General features: G+C 39.6%; 1 non-coding gene across 1 annotated transcript; it reads left to right on the top strand.

Moving 5' to 3' along the window:
- The first annotated feature begins 638 nt into the window (after positions 1-638).
- Positions 639-711, top strand: TRNAK-CUU (transfer RNA lysine (anticodon CUU)). The gene has a single exon. It is a non-coding gene; the product is annotated as a tRNA-Lys (tRNA).
- Positions 712-8326: the final 7615 nt, after the last annotated feature.

Below are 8326 nucleotides of genomic sequence, written 5' to 3'. Positions count from 1 at the left end.
AGATTAGCTGGGGTATGAGTCTAGATGAACACACCGCAATATCACTCATATTCGAGTAGTAAACAGGCCAACCTGAACTGTAAAACATCCCGTAAGTGGAGGTAAGGCATAAATTAGGAGTGAACTTAACACTGTTATGGGCAATTGGACTTCAAATAAAGTGCGGAAGGCAGTAAGGTTACTTTTTTCATGTTATGCAGATTAAAAACACAGGGGAATTAGCTCAAATGGTAGAGCGCTCGCTTAGCATGCAAGAGGTAGCGGGATCGATGCCCGCATTCTCCATTATAAAATTTGCATACATTTTATTTTTAACTTGTCATTGCCCATGGTCATTGCAGAGTAAGAACAGAAAAATCACAGATGGCTTTCAAATATGGTCTCATTATAACAACTAAAGTGGTTTAATCAAAAGGGTTCAGGTATTCTTTAGCATGTGAGAGGAATTTGAATTCTTATGCAATCTCAAAATGAAGTTCTCACAACTTCCATTTTTATTTTCTCTTATTTTTTTTGACACTCTGTCCTCTGAAGGATGTATAAATCTGGCTTTCCCTGCAAAACAAGAGTAGAGGAATATCCAGGATTTGATTTTCTTCACAAAAAGGGATTGGTCTGCATACTGTCTTAAGGAGGGAGCCCAGCTAGCTCAGTCGGTAGAGCATGAGACTCTTAATCTCAGGGTCGTGGGTTCGAGCCCCACGTTGGGCGAAAACAAGTAATTTTTGCCTGAATATTGCATTGACTCTCATAATATGGAGATTAATCTTGCATTAGACCTGCAATAACTCCCAAAAATTGTCCAGGAATGGATTTCCTTCATAAAAAATGATTAGTCTGCATACCATCTTGAAGTGGGAGCCCGGCTAGCTCAGTCGGTAGAGCATGAGACTCTTAATCTCAGGGTTGTGGGTTCGAGCCCCACGTTGGGCGAAAATGAGTAATTTTTGCTGAACTCTCATAATCTGGTGATTATTCTTGCATTAGACATGCAATAACTATCAAAAATGGTATCTCCCTTGGTTTCTCATTGGTGGGAAATTTAACTTCAAGATTAGCTAGGGTATGAGTCTAGATGAACACACCGCAATATCACTCCTATTCGAGTAGTAAACAGGCCAACCTGAAATGTAAAACATCCCATAAGTGGAGGTAAGGCATAAGTTAGGAGTAAACTGAACACTGTTATGGGCAATTGGACTTCAAATAAAGTGTGGAACGCAGTAAGGTTACTTTTTTCATGTTATGCAGATTAAACACACAGGGGAATTAGCTCAAATAGTAAAGCGCTCGCTTAGCATGCTAGAGGTAGCGGGATCGATGCTTGCATTCTCCATTATAAAATTTGCATACATTTTATTTTTAACTTGTCATTGCCAAGGTCATTGCAGAGTAAGAACAGAAAAATCACAGATGACTTTCAAATATGGTCTCATTATAACAACTAAAGTGGTTTAATCAAAAGGGTTCAGGTATTCTTTAGCATGTGAGAGGAATTTGAATTCTTATGCAATCTCAAAATGAAGTTCTCACAACTTCCATTTTCATTTTCTCTTATTTTTTTTGACACTCTGTCCTCTGAAGGATGTATAAATCTGGCTTTCCATGCAAAACAAGAGTAGAGGAATATCCAGGATTTGATTTTCTTCACAAAAAGGGATTGGTCTGCATACTTTCTTAAGGAGGGATCCCGGCTAGCTCAGTCGGTAGAGCATGAGACTCTTAATCTCAGGGTCGTGGGTTTGAGCCCCACGTTGGGCGAAAATGAGTAATTTTTGCTGGATTATTGCATTGACTCTCATAATCTGGTGAATATTCTTGCATTAGACATGCAATAACTATCAGAAATGGTATCTCCCTTGGTTTCTCATTGGTGGGAAATTTAACTTCAAGATTAGCTGGGGTATGAGTCTAGATGAACACACCGCAATATCACTCATATTCGAGTAGTAAACAGGCCAACCTGAACTGTAAAACATCGCATAAGTGGAGGTAAGGCATAAATTAGGAGTGAATTTAACACTGTTATGGGCAATTGGACTTCAAATAAAGTGCGGAAGGCAGTAAGGTTACTTTTTTCATGTTATGCAGATTAAACACACCGGGGAATTAGCTCAAATTTTAGAGCGCTCGCTTAGCATGCAAGAGGTAGCGGGATCGATGCCTGCATTCTCCATTATAAAATTTGCATACATTTTATTTTTAACTTGTCATTGCCCATGGTCATTGCAGAGTAAGAACAGAAAAATCACAGATGGCTTTCAAATATGGTCTCATTATAACAACTAAAGTGGTTTAATCAAAAGGGTTCAGGTATTCTTTAGCATGTGAGAGGAATTTGAATTCTTATGCAATCTCAAAATGAAGTTCTCACAACTTCCATTTTTATTTTCTCTTATTTTTTTGACACTCTGTCCTCTGAAGGATGTATAAATCTGGCTTTCCTTGCAAAACAAGAGTAGAGGAATATCCAGGATTTGATTTTCTTCACAAAAAAGGGATTGGTCTGCATACTGTCTTAAGGAGGGAGCCCAGCTAGCTCAGTCGGTAGAGCATGAGTCTCTTAATCTCAGGGTCGTGGGTTCGAGCCCCACGTTGGGCGAAAACGAGTAATTTTTGCCTGAATATTGCATTGACTCTCATAATATGGAGATTAATCTTGCATTAGACCTGCAATAACTCCCAAAAATTGTCCAGGAATGGATTTCCTTCATAAAAAATGATTAGTCTGCATACCATCTTCAAGTGGGAGCCCGGCTAGCTCAGTCGGTAGAGCATGAGACTCTTAATCTCAGGGTCGTGGGTTCGAGCCCCACGTTGGGCGAAAATGAGTAATTTTTGCTGGACTCTCATAATCTGGTGATTATTCTTGCATTAGACATGCAATAACTATCAAAAATGGTATCTCCCTTGGTTTCTCATTGGTGGGAAATTTAACTTCAAGATTAGGTAGGGTATGAGTCTAGATGAACACACCACAATATCACTCATATTCGAGTAGTAAACAGGCCAACCTGAACTGTAAAACATCCTATAAGGGGAGGTAAGGCATAAGTTAGGAGTGAACTGAACACTGTTATGGGCAATTGGACTTCAAATAAAGTGTGGAAGGCAGTGAGGTTACTTTTTTCATGTTATGCAGATTAAACACACAGGTGAATTAGCTCAAATGGTAGGGCGCTCGCTTAGCATGCGAGAGGTAGCGGGATCGATGCCCGCATTCTCCATTATAAAATTTGCATACATTTTATTTTTAACTTGTCATTGCCAAGGTCATTGCAGAGTAAGAACAGAAAAATCACAGATGGCTTTCAAATATGGTCTCATTATAACAACTAAAGTGGTTTAATCAAAAGGGTTCAGGTATTCTTTAGCATGTGAGAGGAATTTGAATTCTTATGCAATCTCAAAATGAAGTTCTCACAACTTCCGTTTTCATTTTCTCTTATTTTTTTTGACACTCTGTCCTCTGAAGGATGTATACATCTGGCTTTCCTTGCAAAACAAGAGTAGAGGAATATCCAGGATTTGATTTTTTTCACAAAAAAGGATTGGTCTGCATACTGTCTTAAGGAGGGAGCCCGGCTAGCTCAGTCGGTAGAGCATGAGACTCTTAATCTCAGGGTTGTGGGTTCGAGCCCCACGTTGGGCGAAAACGAGTAATTTTTGCCTGAATATTGCATTGACTCTCATAATATGGAGATTAATCTTGCATTAGACCTGCAATAACTCCCAAAAATTGTCCAGGAATGGATTTCCTTCATAAAAAATGATTAGTCTGCATACCAGCTTGAAGTGGGAGCCCGGCTAGCTCAGTCGGTAGAGCATGAGACTCTTAATCTCAGGGTCGTGGGTTCGAGCCCCACGTTGGGTGAAAATGAGTAATTTTTGCTGGACTCTCATAATCTGGTGATTATTCTTGCATTAGACATGCAATAACTATCAAAAATGGTATCTGCCTTGGTTTCTCATTGGTGGGAAATTTAACTTCAAGATTAGGTAGGGTATGAGTCTAGATGAACACACCACAATATCACTCATATTCGAGTAGTAAACAGGCCAACCTGAACTGTAAAACATCCCATAAGTGGAGGTAAGGCATAAGTTAGGAGTGAACTGAACACTGTTATGGGCATTTGGACTTCAAATAAAGTGTGGAAGGCAGTGAGGTTACTTTTTTCATGTTATGCACATTAAACACACAGGGGAATTAGCTCAAATAGTAAAGCGCTCGCTTAGCATGCTAGAGGTAGCGGGATCGATGCTTGCATTCTCCATTATAAAATTTGCATACATTTTATTTTTAACTTGTCATTGCCAAGGTCATTGCAGAGTAAGAACAGAAAAATCACAGATGACTTTCAAATATGGTCTCATTATAACAACTAAAGTGGTTTAATCAAAAGGGTTCAGGTATTCTTTAGCATGTGAGAGGAATTTGAATTCTTATGCAATCTCAAAATGAAGTTCTCACAACTTCCATTTTCATTTTCTCTTATTTTTTTTGACACTCTGTCCTCTGAAGGATGTATAAATCTGGCTTTCCATGCAAAACAAGAGTAGAGGAATATCCAGGATTTGATTTTCTTCACAAAAAGGGATTGGTCTGCATACTTTCTTAAGGAGGGATCCCGGCTAGCTCAGTCGGTAGAGCATGAGACTCTTAATCTCAGGGTCGTGGGTTTGAGCCCCACGTTGGGCGAAAATGAGTAATTTTTGCTGGATTATTGCATTGACTCTCATAATCTGGTGAATATTCTTGCATTAGACATGCAATAACTATCAGAAATGGTATCTCCCTTGGTTTCTCATTGGTGGGAAATTTAACTTCAAGATTAGCTGGGGTATGAGTCTAGATGAACACACCGCAATATCACTCATATTCGAGTAGTAAACAGGCCAACCTGAACTGTAAAACATCCCATAAGTGGAGGTAAGGCATAAATTAGGAGTGAATTTAACACTGTTATGGGCAATTGGACTTCAAATAAAGTGCAGAAGGCAGTAAGGTTACTTTTTTCATGTTATGCAGATTAAACACACAGGGGAATTAGCTCAAATGGTAGAGCGCTCGCTTAGCATGCAAGAGGTAGCGGGATCGATGCCTGCATTCTCCATTATAAAATTTGCATACATTTTATTTTTAACTTGTCATTGCCCATGGTCATTGCAGAGTAAGAACAGAAAAATCACAGATGGCTTTCAAATATGGTCTCATTATAACAACTAAAGTGGTTTAATCAAAAGGGTTCAGGTATTCTTTAGCATGTGAGAGGAATTTGAATTCTTATGCAATCTCAAAATGAAGTTCTCACAACTTCCATTTTTATTTTCTCTTATTTTTTTGACACTCTGTCCTCTGAAGGATGTATAAATCTGGCTTTCCTTGCAAAACAAGAGTAGAGGAATATCCAGGATTTGATTTTCTTCACAAAAAAGGGATTGGTCTGCATACTGTCTTAAGGAGGGAGCCCAGCTAGCTCAGTCGGTAGAGCATGAGTCTCTTAATCTCAGGGTCGTGGGTTCGAGCCCCACGTTGGGCGAAAACGAGTAATTTTTGCCTGAATATTGCATTGACTCTCATAATATGGAGATTAATCTTGCATTAGACCTGCAATAACTCCCAAAAATTGTCCAGGAATGGATTTCCTTCATAAAAAATGATTAGTCTGCATACCATCTTCAAGTGGGAGCCCGGCTAGCTCAGTCGGTAGAGCATGAGACTCTTAATCTCAGGGTCGTGGGTTCGAGCCCCACGTTGGGCGAAAATGAGTAATTTTTGCTGGACTCTCATAATCTGGTGATTATTCTTGCATTAGACATGCAATAACTATCAAAAATGGTATCTCCCTTGGTTTCTCATTGGTGGGAAATTTAACTTCAAGATTAGGTAGGGTATGAGTCTAGATGAACACACCACAATATCACTCATATTCGAGTAGTAAACAGGCCAACCTGAACTGTAAAACATCCTATAAGGGGAGGTAAGGCATAAGTTAGGAGTGAACTGAACACTGTTATGGGCAATTGGACTTCAAATAAAGTGTGGAAGGCAGTGAGGTTACTTTTTTCATGTTATGCAGATTAAACACACAGGTGAATTAGCTCAAACGGTAGGGCGCTCGCTTAGCATGCGAGAGGTAGCGGGATCGATGCCCGCATTCTCCATTATAAAATTTGCATACATTTTATTTTTAACTTGTCATTGCCAAGGTCATTGCAGAGTAAGAACAGAAAAATCACAGATGGCTTTCAAATATGGTCTCATTATAACAACTAAAGTGGTTTAATCAAAAGGGTTCAGGTATTCTTTAGCATGTGAGAGGAATTTGAATTCTTATGCAATCTCAAAATGAAGTTCTCACAACTTCCGTTTTCATTTTCTCTTATTTTTTTTGACACTCTGTCCTCTGAAGGATGTATACATCTGGCTTTCCTTGCAAAACAAGAGTAGAGGAATATCCAGGATTTGATTTTTTTCACAAAAAAGGATTGGTCTGCATACTGTCTTAAGGAGGGAGCCCGGCTAGCTCAGTCGGTAGAGCATGAGACTCTTAATCTCAGGGTTGTGGGTTCGAGCCCCACGTTGGGCGAAAACGAGTAATTTTTGCCTGAATATTGCATTGACTCTCATAATATGGAGATTAATCTTGCATTAGACCTGCAATAACTCCCAAAAATTGTCCAGGAATGGATTTCCTTCATAAAAAATGATTAGTCTGCATACCAGCTTGAAGTGGGAGCCCGGCTAGCTCAGTCGGTAGAGCATGAGACTCTTAATCTCAGGGTCGTGGGTTCGAGCCCCACGTTGGGTGAAAATGAGTAATTTTTGCTGGACTCTCATAATCTGGTGATTATTCTTGCATTAGACATGCAATAACTATCAAAAATGGTATCTGCCTTGGTTTCTCATTGGTGGGAAATTTAACTTCAAGATTAGGTAGGGTATGAGTCTAGATGAACACACCACAATATCACTCATATTCGAGTAGTAAACAGGCCAACCTGAACTGTAAAACATCCCATAAGTGGAGGTAAGGCATAAGTTAGGAGTGAACTGAACACTGTTATGGGCAATTGGACTTCAAATAAAGTGTGGAAGGCAGTGAGGTTACTTTTTTCATGTTATGCACATTAAACACACAGGGGAATTAGCTCAAATGGTAGAGCGCTCGCTTAGCATGCAAGAGGTAGCGGGATCGATGCCCGGCTAGCTCAGTCGGTAGAGCATGAGACTCTTAATCTCAGGGTTGTGGGTTCGATCCCCACTTTGGGCGAAAACGAGTAATTTTTGCCTGAATATTGCATTGACTCTCATAATATGGAGATTAATCTTGCATTAGACCTGCAATAACTCCCAAAAATTGTCCAGGAATGGATTTCCTTCATAAAAAAATTATTAGTCTGCATACCGTCTTGAAGTGGGAGCCCGGCTAGCTCAGTTGGTAGAGCATGAGACTCTTAATCTCAGGGTTGTAGGTTCGAGCCCCACGTTGGGCGAAAATGAGTAATTTTTGCTGGACTCTCATAATCTGGTGATTATTCTTGCATTAGACATGCAATAACTATCAAAAATGGTATCTCCCTTGGTTTCTCATTGGTGGGAAATGTAACTTCAAGATTTGGTAGGTATGAGTCTAGATGAACACACCACAATATCACTCATATTCGAATAGTAAACAGGCCAACCTGAACTGTAAAACATCCCATAAGTGGAGGTAAGGCATAAGTTAGGAGTGAACTGAACACTGTTATGGGCAATTGAACTTCAAATAAAGTGTGGAAGGCAGTGAGGTTACTTTTTTCATGTTATGCAGATTAAACACACAGGGGAATTAGCTCAAATGGTAGAGCGCTCGCTTAGCATGCGAGAGATAGCTGGATCGATGCCCGCATTCTCCATTATAAAATTTGCATACATTTTATTTTTAACTTGTCATTGCCAAGGTCATTGCAGAGTAAGAACAGAAAAATCACAGATGGCTTTCAAATATGGTCTCATTATAACAACTAAAGTGGTTTAATCAAAAGGGTTCAGGTATTCTTTAGCATGTGAGAGGAATTTGAATTCTTATGCAATCTCAAAATGAAGTTCTCACAACTTCCGTTTTCATTTTCTCTTATTTTTTTTGACACTCTGTCCTCTGAAGGATGTATAAATCTGGCTTTCCTTGCAAAACAAGAGTAGAGGAATATCCAGGATTTGATTTTTTTCACAAAAAGGGATTGGTCTGCATACTGTCTTAAGGAGGGAGCCCGGCTAACTCAGTCGGTAGAGCATGAGACTCTTAATCTCAGGGTCGTGGGTTCGAGCCCCACGTTGGGC

The sequence above is a fragment of the Lissotriton vulgaris genome, chromosome 1_1 (assembly GCF_964263255.1).
Source record: "Lissotriton vulgaris chromosome 1_1, aLisVul1.2, whole genome shotgun sequence".
In the NCBI taxonomy this organism is placed as follows: Eukaryota; Metazoa; Chordata; class Amphibia; order Caudata; family Salamandridae; genus Lissotriton; species Lissotriton vulgaris.
The sequence above is the reverse complement of the archived record's forward strand: the minus strand, read 5'-3'. Positions and strand labels throughout refer to the sequence as shown.